We start from the raw sequence: 12,947 nt of genomic DNA on the forward strand, positions 1-12,947 counted from the left end.
ATATGTGGTGATTAAATGCATGTGTAATAAGGATACAACAAAGTATGTAAGGATAAATACCTATGTACCATATCTATAGTCAGAATCAAGCCTTAGGCTTAATTCTTCACTCAAACAACAACACACACCAAAAAAATAAAGTAAAAAAAAAAGTATTATTCAATAACTCATTGCAAGATTTACAACTGACTATACTGCAATAAATAAAAAACAACAACAAAAAAAACCAAAATAAAAAACCCAACAAAAAAACAAACAAAAACAAAAAAACCCCAAAAAAACCCAACACCCCCAGCCCTCCACAAAGTGATTTACATACAGAAGCCAGTTAAACAGGGTAGAAAGAAGCAGGTCCAACATTTCTGCAAAAGTCTTCTTGTTATATTGTACAGAAATTGTAAAGAAAAAAAGCTGTTAACTGAAGTGTTGTGAGCTTTGCCTTCATATGTTTATTCATCTGGGACCTAGGAAGTATCTTAGCTGTCTGCAGGACAAATCTCTGTGTATGGAAGAGTGTTCTGCCTAGGAGACAAAGCAGTCTTTGGGTCAAGAATCAGGGATCTTCATCTCTGGTTCTGAATCCCAGTAACGTAGTAAATTTTTCCAAAGTGATAGTATTACATATCCACATTTTAGGCTGTGGCTATGACTATGGTATGTTCCCAGCCTAGCCATTCCTGGTAGTTTAGAGATCTCCATCTGTACATTGGATGCGTTGCTGATGGGTCTCAGGTAGCATAAGCAAAAGCAAATTGACCTTCTAAATCACAACACTGCCCTCCAAATCAGACTGTCAAGACTGTGGGCTGTTAGCTACCCTAGTCAGACCTTACATTTTCTGTTACCACTAGCTCTCATTATTCACAGATGGCACCATTCCCAGAAGCTAAAAAGTGGTTGCATTATGTATATCCATATCAATGTTATCCCTCACTAATTGAAATCAATCTTATGTGGTAGAATTCTTTTCTGAACAGCCCCCTCTTTTAGCTGTATGAAATTACCTGAGGAAGAGCACTCCCTCACTGATCAGATGTAAGTGGCATGCCTTTTATATTTCCTGTATTTTAAGTTGTACTAGTATTGCTAAGAGAAGGAAAAGGGTGGGTTTATTTCTTTTGTAATGAACTAGGTGAGTAAAGCACACCCATGGGTGTAAGATCAGGAGATCAGGAAGAGATGTGCTGTGTTTGCACATTCCAGGAAAACCTTTGTATGCAAGAGAAGCTATGAAATATTACGAGTGGTTATTCCTAACTTTTTGGGATTGAAGCCACTTGCCATTAAGGTCTCTATTCTTTTAGGGAGGTATAACATACACTTTTCACTTTAGGAATAAATTCCCTTGGAAGTTATATTCCATACAAGTACATAACCTGAACCAGATCCCTCTTAGGCAGGTTTTGCTGCCTTAGTTGCACCCATCAGCATGATGCTGGTGGAGATGAATGTGAGATGGAAACACAACAACTGGATGTGCTTCTAGAAGCTGTTCTCCAAAACCTCCTTGCAATCTTGTGTTGCCATCTTTTTAGGTAACACTGAAAAATGAGCAGATTCCCAAAGCAGAGCTAGAAAGAACCACCACCCCCATCATTCACAAAGCACCTTTTGATTACACAAAAAACTGCCTTTAGCTAAATTTGGATTGCATTCTTCACTTAGAAATAACTTTATTTACTTAAAAAAATGTTTGTGTATATAATTTACACAGTTGCATTCACAGACGTTAATGATGTAAACCATCTTAACACCATTTCTGACTCTTCAACATGGGTCATTAGCTTACCTCGACTTGAGCTGATTCCTTCCTGTTGAACAAGAGCAGGACTTAAAGAGGATTAGACAGAAAAGACACCCAGCTGTATCATAATGAATAGTAAATGGTTGCAGTAGTTGCCTATCCTTAATCTAACAGAAAATATGCACCTTCAGCTTTCCATGGATTTCCTTGTATATTTTTCTAACAGAACAAAACTGCCCTAATGGACAGTGTCTATTCCACATGAAAGCACTTACAAAGCATAATCACGTTATTCCTTAGCTTTTACTTTGATACACTAAATCTAAATAGACTTACCCTGTGGAGTCACTCCATTTTACAGCTTTTTCTTTTTCCATTCATACTCTTGTGGTTTTTCTCTGAACTACCTCCAATTTGCCAGCATCCTTCTGGAGCTGCTGACATCATGATCAGCATTATTCCAACAGCTTTTACCAATGCCAAATGCAGAAGTAATACAACCTTCTTACCCCCCTTCGATGCTATCCTTTGCACATAGAAAAAGATTGCACTGGCCCTTTCAGCCACATGATTTCAGAGGGCTCTGAGGTTCAGCTGGTTGGCTGCCAGGACCCCCAGTTCATTTTCCAATCTCAGATTCCCACAGGAGATCTCTTCTTAAATGAGTAAAGCCTGAGATGTTTCTTCTTAAATAGGTCCTTTATGTTGGGTTACATGTGAAACACCTGTTATTTCTTTTGCATCTGCTCCTTAAGCAATGCCAAAAAGGCATTGCCCATTTCTGCCCATTTCCAAATTTGTGTTCATTCAAAAATATTATTAGCGAAGACACTGCTTTCTCCCACATTGCCGAATGCATTATTAGTAAACACAAGGCTGATAAGCAGTCCCTGAAGAACTGACTCTCTGATAGCCCCATGTTACATTAGGCTGTCAGATCTAGTGCTAGCCAGCTTTAGAACAAGTTGGTTGGCCAGGTGTGTTCATCCTGTTATTTCTGATTTCTGTAAGAATCTCTTGTATGGCAATGAATACTGTATGGCAAATGCATCCAAAGTCAAAGTATACAATGTTACCACAATTGCTTTTATTCACCAAATTTGTAATCTTATAAAAATAGCACATTAATTTGATAAGATCTTTCTTCCATTAATCTGTGTTGATTGCCATTAATTAAATTGCACTGTTTTAATACTTTATTAATTGACTTTCCTATCAGCAGCTCCATCACTCTGCCTGGAATAGACTTCAAACTGACAGGCCTATAATTACCTGGTTGCCCTATTTTGTCTGCAGAAGTAATGGCAAAATATTAACTATCATCCAGTCCCTCCTCAGAAGAATGTTGGTTTCAGCTGGTGTGCACATCTTTCTTAATTGTGGCTTCTTGAAGATCTAACAATTTTTTTCTGAGTTGCTGTAAATTATTATTCATATTTTTGTTGGTTTAAATTTTCTCCTCCAGGCTGGCTGATACATCTCTTAATTTTTTTTCAGCTTTGTGGAACAAGATCTTTTAAGGCAATGGTTATAAATCTTACTGTTTAGGACTTTATCCTGCTTACATGTAAAACATGTAAAATGCACTTTAAAAGCACACAGAACACAAGTCATTATCAATTCCACCTAAGCAAACTAACTTTTGTGATTAATATTTCCCTGTCAGGATAAGGTCTAATGTAGAAGTTTCCCATGCCAGATACAGCTCTTTTTTAGTCAGGAAGTTGTTTTGTGTATTTTTTCTTGAAAATCCAAGAATGCTTTAGTACTTGCATCATGAGACATCCCTTTGCTCTCCCTTCAGATTTATCTTGCTAAGACTGAAAGTGCCATATATAGTGAAAGGCTTTTAAAAGGCTAATCGGGAAGGTCACTCTACACCCAGAGGTAAGGCTGGTTAGATGAGCCAGTTCTGGGTTATTTGGAACAAAGCCTTGGTTCATGCTATACTGTCAGTGTAACCACACTGCTGGCACTGAACTCCGTGAAAGCACTAAAACCAGAGAGTTTTCCTTGAGTGCTGGCCTTGGTTTTGTCAGAACTTATTAGCCAGGGAGAGATACTGTCTGTCATGATTCTGGCTCAGCACTGTGCTGCTACTGTGCAGGTGTGTCCTAGCTTTCAAATGATAAGCATCAGATCTGCCATAATCTGGAGAAGGTAAAAAAAAAAAAAAAAAAAAAAAGAATCGGATCATTTAATTGTCCTTATGCATCTGTGCTCAGGCTGCAGGTAGCAAAGGTCTCTTTCAGGTCCCATGGAGCATGAATACCAGCAGCTCTGCAGGCACCAGCCTGTGCCTCTTTGCAAAGTGCTTCCTGTTTGGATTTCCAAGAGCATTTTTTTACCCTCCATTTGCTTAAGTGATGACATCAACCAGACAGAAAGATATATGATTTTACTGGAATGATCTTTTCTCACCTTCAAGCATAGGAGTTCTGTAGGTACACTAAAAACATAACCATGACCATACAAAGTCAGAGCAGTGGCCCATCGAGCACCCTATCTTCTCTCTGACTCAGGGCAACAGCAAATGTCCATGGGAGAGGACAAGAACAGTGCAAGCATATAATGACACACCCTCACAGAAGTCTCTCAGGCCCCTCTGCCAGTGGTTTGGAGCCCATTTGCTCACTGAACCAGCAGCAGTGCCTTTCTGATATCCATCAGCGGATTTTTCTTTAGTGAATTCTTCTGATTCACTTTTGAGCCCTCATGTGCTCTTAGCAACCGCAGCATCCTGTGGCCAGGCATTCCATAACTTAATTATAGATGTGAAAAAGTAACTCTTTGTTTGAACTTGTGTCATTCAAGCCTCTTAATTTCATTTGATACCCCCTCGTTACTGTGTTAGAGGAGACAGCAAGCAGTAATTCTGTACTTACTTTCTCCCTGCCATTCATGATTTTATAGACCCTGTATTATATCCCATCTCTTTTCCCAGCTGAAGAATCTCAGTCTATTTAATAATTCCTTTTATAAAGATCTCATTTCACTCTCCCATTTCTGCTTCTACTATACCCTTTGGGATGGGAAACTAGAATCCCACTCAATATTCAGTGTACAGAAGCAGTATGGATTTATAGTGACACATTGTTGGCTTCTGGTTTATTTCATATTTCTTTCTGATAGTTAGAATCATAGAATTGCTCAGGTTGGAAAAGACCTTTAAGATTATCAAGTCCAACCATTAACATAGCACTGCCATTTCTACCACTAAACCATGTCCCTAAGTGCCACATCTATACGTCTTTTAAATACCTCCAGGGATGGTGACTCAACTACCTCCGTGGGCAGCCTGGTCTAATGTTGGTCAACCCTTTCAGGGAAGAAATTTTTCCTAGTATCCAAACTAAACCTCCCCTGGTGCAACTTGAGGCCATTTTCTCCTGTCCTATTGCTTCTTACTTGGGAGAAGAGACCAAACAGGTCCCTGGTCAGGGCAGCAGGTGAATCACCCCCAGCCTACTTCACCTTCCCAGGTGCCCCTATACAATAGGTATGCAGCTCTGGAACCTGGAGGCCAGGAAAATGATGATGTGGACAAAAGCCCATCCAGGTGGAGAAGTTGCCTGGGGAAAGTTGTTCAACCCCATGCATCATGACCAACTTTGCTACGAAGAAAAGAAAGGGGATTGTCACCAGTGACTCCACTCTGAGAGGAATGGAAGGTCTGCTATGCTGACCATACCCAACCCACAGGGAAGGCTGCTGCCTCCCTGGGGGCTGGGTAAGGGATGTTACCAGACAGCAACCTTGTCTGGCACGGCCCTCTGTTCACTATCCATTACTGGTCTTCCAAGTGGGCAGTGATGAAGTCCACACAACAAGAAGTCTGAGGGCACTCAAGAGAGACCTCAGGGACTTGGGGTGACTGGTTGAGGACCTCCAGGCCCTTTTCTGACAGGCAGCTTTTCAGCCACTCTTCCCCAAGCCTGTAGCATTGCACAGGCTTGTTGTGACCCAAGTGCAGGAGGACCTGACACTTGTCCTTGTTGAACCTCATACAGCTGGTCTCGGCCCATCAGTGCAGCCTATCCGGATCCCTCTGCAGAGCCTTCCTGCCCTCAAGTAGATCAACACTCCACCCCAACTTGGTGTCATCTGCAAACTTACTGAGAGTGCATCCGATTCTCTCGTCCAGATCATTGATAAAGTTATTAAACAGAACTGGCCCCAATACTGAGCCCTGGGGAACACCACTTGTGACCAGTCACCAGCTGATGTAACTCCATCCACCACCACTCTTTGGCCAGTTTTTTACCCAGCATAGACTACACTCATCGAAGCCATGAGCAGCCAGTTTGTCCAGGAGAATGTTGTGGGAAATGGTGCCAAAGGCTTTACTAAGATCCAGGTTGACAACATCCACATCCTTTCCCTCAACCACTAAGTGGGTCACCTTGTCACAGAAGATCACGTTAGTCAAGCAGGACCTGCCTTTCATAAACCCATGCTGGCTGGGCCTGATCACCGGATTGTCCTGTACATGCTGCGTGATGGCAACTCAGGAAGATCTGCTCCATAACCTTCCATAACCAGTTATTGATACTGACTTGCTTTTCTGACCACTGCTGATTGTGACTGTGATTATGGCTGTGTTCATGGCTGCAAGATTTCTGTGCTCCCTCAGTGATTAAGACCAGATCGGAGCCTGTTGGTGGGTCATGAGTTAGGGGTATTTTACCTTTTTCTGATATGCTTTGCATTTATCAACTTGGGATTTCCTCTGCCATTTTATTACCAAATCACTCTGTAGCATAAGGCCTCTCCGCCACTCCTCAGAGTCAGCTTTCATTTTTATTACCCCACATGAGCAAACATTGCAGACACATTACTTGCTTCCGTTTCCTGATTGTTTTGAATATAGAACACAGGACAATATACATACTAGGTGCTTGGTATTGAGAGCAGCTGGCAGCACAGAGTAATGCCAGAGCCAGCCTCCAAGGCAGCATATGAATGCAGTCCATGAAAAAGGACCAAACCGAAAAGGGAGAGCTCAGCCTTCCTACAAGCTTTTTGGAGCTTTAGAGAGAGCCTTGGCTCCTTTTCTTTTCCTTGAAAATGATGTATGTAATTGAGGCACCTAAGTTGAAATCCTTGAGTCACCTTGGCTTCCGTCAGTAGTGAGCAATGGACCTCCTTAAGGACAAGTTAAATCCTAGGTGAGCTAAAAGGAAGTTTTCTGTCTCTTTGCATAGAATCATAGGAGAAAATTCACCTTAAGCACCTGATTTAAGCATCTCCAATGAAATGGGATAAATTCAGGTTTTAATTTATAGGGTTTCTTTGGTGAATTGTAGACTGTGCAATTTTACAAGCACAGGGAAAGCAGAGTTATATGGTATCACCTAGGCTGGAACACTGGCTATTTCAAGCATGTTATAGCTGATCTATAATTCACATTCTTATTTTGACAGGCTGGCTCTTGTTAGTTTTCAATGGGTGTGGGAGGAAATAGCAGTGCATAAAACTTGCACATTACTAATACCATTGCCATATAAAACAAATATTTGAATAGGAAGTTTCAGAAATGATTCAGTGCTCTAGCTGCAGAATATCCTACAGGAATTTTTTATAGTAACAGAATTAATGAAAAGCAAATCCTATTTCTCCACCATGGGCATAGGGTGGTCCCAGTGCAGCAGAGCCAATGTGATTCTCTATCTCAGGGACAGAAAAAGCAGCCTCTGCAGATTGCTGGCCCCTTGGGTGACTGAAGCTTGCTTTGAAAGGACTCCTTGAGCTGAGAGGTTGCTATATGCTTTTTAAGTGACTGCACCAGATCGTGTGTGGGTGCAGCAGACAGGGGCTAAAAGCCCTAAGCTGCAATACAGAAGCAATTGAAAAGCCACTCTGTTGTTGCCACTCTACCAACTGCAAAGGAAAACTCTCTTCCCACCCCTACAGACTGTTCTAACCACATCCTTTGAAGGTATTGAAGTTATTTCACTCACTTAGCCCACAGTTTTCTCAACATTAAGTCATAACTTGAAAGCTACAGGGTGAGGAGATAATTGTTACGTCAGTAACAACATTTCATTCAGACACTGTCATAAGCGGAGGATTTCTAGGTGCTGAAAATGTGATATGACCACCAAACAAAGAAGCCAAAATACCACTTTAAAAATAACTACCTTCACACTGTGGCTTTTTAGTTCACTAGGAAAAATTTGCAGGAAGTTTGGTCTCAGATCTCTTTCTTATCTGAAGTATGGCTGTTCCATTGTACTTAGGATCAGCCTGGAAACAGTTTGGAGCAGGTATTGTGTCGTCCTTGTGTCTTGTGCCTTCTTTATCACAAAGTATCTGTGGGCCTTCTCAGTTTGTGTCTCAGATCTCTATTGAAAAATGGAGGGAAATCACTTCATTAACTGCTGGCGAACTGTGGTTGTTTCAGATGCAACAGTAAAAAAAGGACAGAGGAATTTGTGAAACTGAGACAAATTTGATGCATCTGTGGCACCACTTTGGCAACCCCTACTGTGCGTGGTGACATAACATTGTCTGTGAACTTCAACAGCTTGACCAAGGAAAATTTCTATTTTTTCAGTTTTCAGTAACTTTTAAAATGTTGATGAGTGTATAATAGGCTTTTGACACTGGAAAAAAACACCTCATACTGGAGAATCCCTTTTATCTTTTTGAAATAGGAAAAGCCTGTGTCTCGTATCTGTGCTTTGTTCCTAGAATAATTTTTAGATTGAAATGTAGTATACTGCTATTTTTTACTTACATCTATTTTAATGATCACATTTATATGATACTTCAACAGGTGGGGTTATTTATGTACATGGAAAAAGATGTTAGATCTGTAAGTTGTTCAAGAGCTTAAAATAACTTGTGTACTATAGGAATCCTTTCTGTTACCTTTAGAAAAGGGTGAAGGTGTGGGGAGGAAATGAACATAAAGTCATTTTCTTTCTGTCTTACAAAGCATGAATGAATAACCATTGTCATCTAATCTTTCAATGTGGGTCCCCAGTCTGCTATTTACAGGCCTTTCACATTACGTATTTTCCTGACTTCCTCAGCTAAGATGGACAAAGAAATATTGAACAGAGAAATTTTATGCTTTCAAAGTGCAATAGACTTGAGAAGTGTATATTTTTTCCAGGTTTTAGGAATGTGGAAATTAATGGAAATGATCATAAGACTAAAATAAAGAGCTGTCCCTTAAGCTTACAACATCCTGCAGCAGTGATGAAACTGTTCGCAACACTGACTGAATAGCCAAGTGTAATTCTGATCCCTCTGCTTTGCCAGGCTGTGACACTGGCAGATTTCCAGAATAAGCCAATTTCAGAACTGTGGAGCCTCCAAATATGATCTTCTGTCAGTCACAGAGATTTCAGCTCCAGGAAAGGAAAGATTGATCTGACAGATTATAATCACTACTGTATGAGACAGTGAAAGAAGTGATCTTTCCTATAGTGGGATGCCAGCTACTCTGGGACTAGTCATCACCTTGAACCGTGCTGGGAAGTGGCGGTGACTTAGCTCAAGTATTATTATGTCTCATCCTGCTCTTGTGATGCAAACCACTGTTTTTTCAATAAGTGCTAAAGCAGCAACTCCCAACCTGTGCTGAAACAATCACAATGCTTCAGAATTTCCACAGCCAACCCCATTCTGGGCTTTCATTTCCCTGAAAAAAGAGAAGTAAAGAGTGAAGCTGACACTCACACCTGATTGTTGGGCTCTTACTGCAGGACAGAGCAGACATCCCCAGACCAGTTCATGGTGAATGCTCTGCCCTTTCCACCCCACTGTGGAGTAACAGCTATGCACCTCCATGGCTCATCCCTGGCAGTGTGTCACAGTAATTGAGGCTTCAGCTCAGAAATCTGTGGTCAGGGGGAAAGTTTATAACAGAGAGGCGCAGTAGCACCTTGCAGCTCCTGTGGGGTTTCCATCTCACATAGGACCCAGTGCCTGCCTGCAGAGAGAGGGGAGTTTAGGCAAACGCTGGTCACAAATTACCAAGGGAAGTTCCTCAATGCAATATGTGAGATGCGGCACCAGGTTGGTGGTGTGAAATCAAATAACCCTGATAAACAGACTGGCTGTAATAAACAAATGGACCTGAATGTATTTGCTCCAAAACAGCTAAAAGACTGTGTTATTTAGGTAGAATGCACTTCATAACTTTTTCCTAACCTGACTAACCAACACCCCAAATTCTCTTTTCTTTCTAATCCTAGAAAAACATAAAAAGGAATATACTGTGTCTGTGACAAACCTGGATCTCTTGGGTGGTCCTGATAATGGGATACTTGGTTAGACATGAGCTTTTTTGGTGAATTTCATGGCTCCTGCCAACACCTTCAGAAGATTACCATTTCTGGTAAGGGCTCAAAACATTAAGGGAAAACTAAAAAGAGAGCAAGTTCTTTCAAGAGTATAAAGTTGATGCTGTGGGCAATTGGAATGAGCTACATCAACTTTCAGAGATTAAACAGGAAAAACTGCAAAGAAGATTTACCAGTCAAAACTCTGTCATTAGAGATCACTTTTTTGCCATTAAAATAAAATGAATTTTAAAAATGAAACTCTATGTGTGTTTGCTTAGGAATAAGAACAAACAACTATTCCTCCACCTACCGCTCAGCTGCTGCTTTATGTAATGAATGACTACTCATTTTTAACATTTTTGGTGTCTTATCTAAATGAAAAATAATGAGAGGACAATATTATTTCAGGGAAACAGCTGCCCATCTTGATACCTGTAATTATCTCTTATAACTTAATATTATGGGCAAAACTGTAATAGTCTGGCATTCAGTAGTTCCTTATTACAATTACAAGCAAAGGTAGTTGACTGGTCTACTGTCTGTTGTTAAGGTTGACTAACTGTGTTAGGCAAGAGGAACATTTTTTGTTGTTTATAACCTTATCAGACTCCAACCAACTGAATTGAAAATACCCTCGCCAGACATCTGTCTCAACCTCTTTTCATGTGTTTGCTTTTGAAACATTTCAGCTAAAATGGTGTTGGGGGGTGGGGATGGGGGAGGGGAAGGACAATGGAATCTGTGTTTGGCCTCATGTGTGCCATTGGTAAGGTCTTTCAGCCCTGTGCTTAAACAGCAAAAGCTAGAGGAAAAGAGTCAGGGGTTTTTGTTCTGCCACTTGAGAAATATTTTTTGTGGCCCCATGAAACAAACCTGCATGACCAAATCATTAGCCTCCTACCACCATTCTCCTTGTGCATATGCTTAGTAGAGCTGAGACCCAACTTCATTGAAAAGGCCTCTGCAATGACTATGTTCTGCCAAGAGCTTCTCAGACTAAGCAGGATTTTCTGTGCATTACAGGGAATGCTATAAAAGTGCCAGACAGTAACCAGTCCACCTCCTTCTCTCTTCTGGACTCTGCAGTCATTCTACATTATTAAATGGGTACAAAATGACAGAATGACAGGCGTATTTCTCTTGCTTTTATGAAGTGCCCAAGTAACTGAGCTGTTGGTCTTCCTCTGCATCTTTCCCCATGCCTCTTGCATTTGGGGTTTCCCAGTGGCTTGGCTTCAAAAGAAGGCTGAGGATGAGCCTGTGCTGTGTATGACCTGGGCATGGCACTGTCTTGACCTATGGAACCTTTCCAAACCATTAGATTGCTATAAAAACCATAAAGAATAGCACCATTTCTATGGCTGTTTAAGAATTTGTCTAAAGTCAAGCCTGAAAGATGTAAGGCTTGCCGAGTTACACACACATGCCAGATGTACCCCTGGCTCCAGTGACTGCATGCCACAGGATGAGGATGAGTAAGGGTTCCTCTTAACTTGTTCTGGACAACCTCCTTCAGCATGCTGGGGTTTGTGGGTCGTCTTTAGGACATGCAAAACTCTTCCTATTACCTCTGTTTACCTAAATCACATGATGGGAGCAAAGGATCAAATTTAGACATTATCAGTTGTCTCTGCAACCGTCGCCAGATAGTAGCATCACAGAATATCCTAGGAGCCTTATGTGGATGAGCTCTGTAATGATTATCTATGGAGAGAGAACCACAAAGAGGTCAAAATGAGTTAAGTATATATTTTATACAAAATACAGATTTAAGGTGATTCATTAATAAATCTGTAGTCCTTGCTTGGAACAAAAGGGCTAAAAAGAATTAACTGGTACAGCTAGCACTCTGTACAAAATGGAATTGCAGAGGGAGGAAAAAAGCTAAGAACATTTATATATGATAGAACAGTATCCTTAAAGGTTTATCTCTTGGAAATTTTACTGAGTGGCACAGTTGTCAACGGGGCTGATTAGCCTGGCTTACTGTGAATAATGTTCAACTTCTTGCTCTTAAAGAAACACTGAAACAGTGACAAAAGAAAAAAAACATACCATGTAATAAATGTTCAAAATATTAATTGATTACCAGCAGGTACAAGGAAAGTAGTATCAGTATCAGTTAGATACAAAACATCCCCTTCAAATTATAATTACCTCTCTCAAATTAAAGGGTCAGATACCAGAATACATGCTGGGAAAAGTTTGGATAGAAGATCAAATCTAGGGTAGCAAGGAACTTGCAGTGAAAATTGCAGTGCTTTAACAACTTGCAGGATACTTGGGGAATAAGGTAAATATTCTGAGAGGGTGCATTTTTTAGGAGGGAATAAAAGAGATTTCGAAAGTTAAATCTCTCAGCTTTCTTATTACACTGTGTTTACATAATCATATCCAGATGCTTTAGGCAATAGTCGCTTCCTGTGCTTACAGTTTGCTGTTGTCTCATCATCCTTTATTAATCTTTGTGAGGATTAGCAAAACAAACAAGATAGCTGTGAAGCTGAAAACAATTTCATGCTACTTCCTATGAGGTTTTTTTTTTCCAAGGAGCAGTGTTATCTTTTTATATATCCTGGCTTTCTTAAAAAAAAAAAAATGTGTTAGGAATTTTTTGCTATAGCTATACTTTCAGGATCAGTATACTTTCAGCAAGGCACTGAACTCTTCTCTCCTCCATGTCATGTGTAGGTTGGATTCTGCATGTCCACAAATCATTGCAGGAACAAGGCACTGGGTTTTTTTAAGTCTTCCATTCAGACTTTGTATGTAAGACCATGCACACCTATGGTGGCCTATAAACAACAGCACCTTTCATGGTATTGTCTAGCTAAAAATAGACTATGCACTTACTATAACATGACATTTACCAAGCAGCTATTTCCTCTGCATGTCAGCAGAATAAA

At 40.5% G+C, this 12,947-nt stretch overlaps 1 long non-coding RNA gene across 1 annotated transcript in view; it reads left to right on the plus strand.

The window, feature by feature from the left end:
* Positions 1 to 10,299, plus strand: part of LOC119150013 — a 14,009-nt gene extending 3,710 nt beyond the window's left edge. Inside the window, exon 3 of the long non-coding RNA XR_005104915.1 lies at positions 9,952 to 10,299. This is a non-coding gene — a long non-coding RNA (uncharacterized LOC119150013). The remainder of the gene's footprint in view (positions 1 to 9,951) is intronic.
* The last annotated feature ends 2,648 nt before the right edge of the window (positions 10,300 to 12,947 follow it).

The sequence above is a fragment of the Falco rusticolus genome, chromosome 6, assembly GCF_015220075.1.
Source record: "Falco rusticolus isolate bFalRus1 chromosome 6, bFalRus1.pri, whole genome shotgun sequence".
NCBI classification, from domain to species: domain Eukaryota; kingdom Metazoa; phylum Chordata; class Aves; order Falconiformes; family Falconidae; genus Falco; species Falco rusticolus.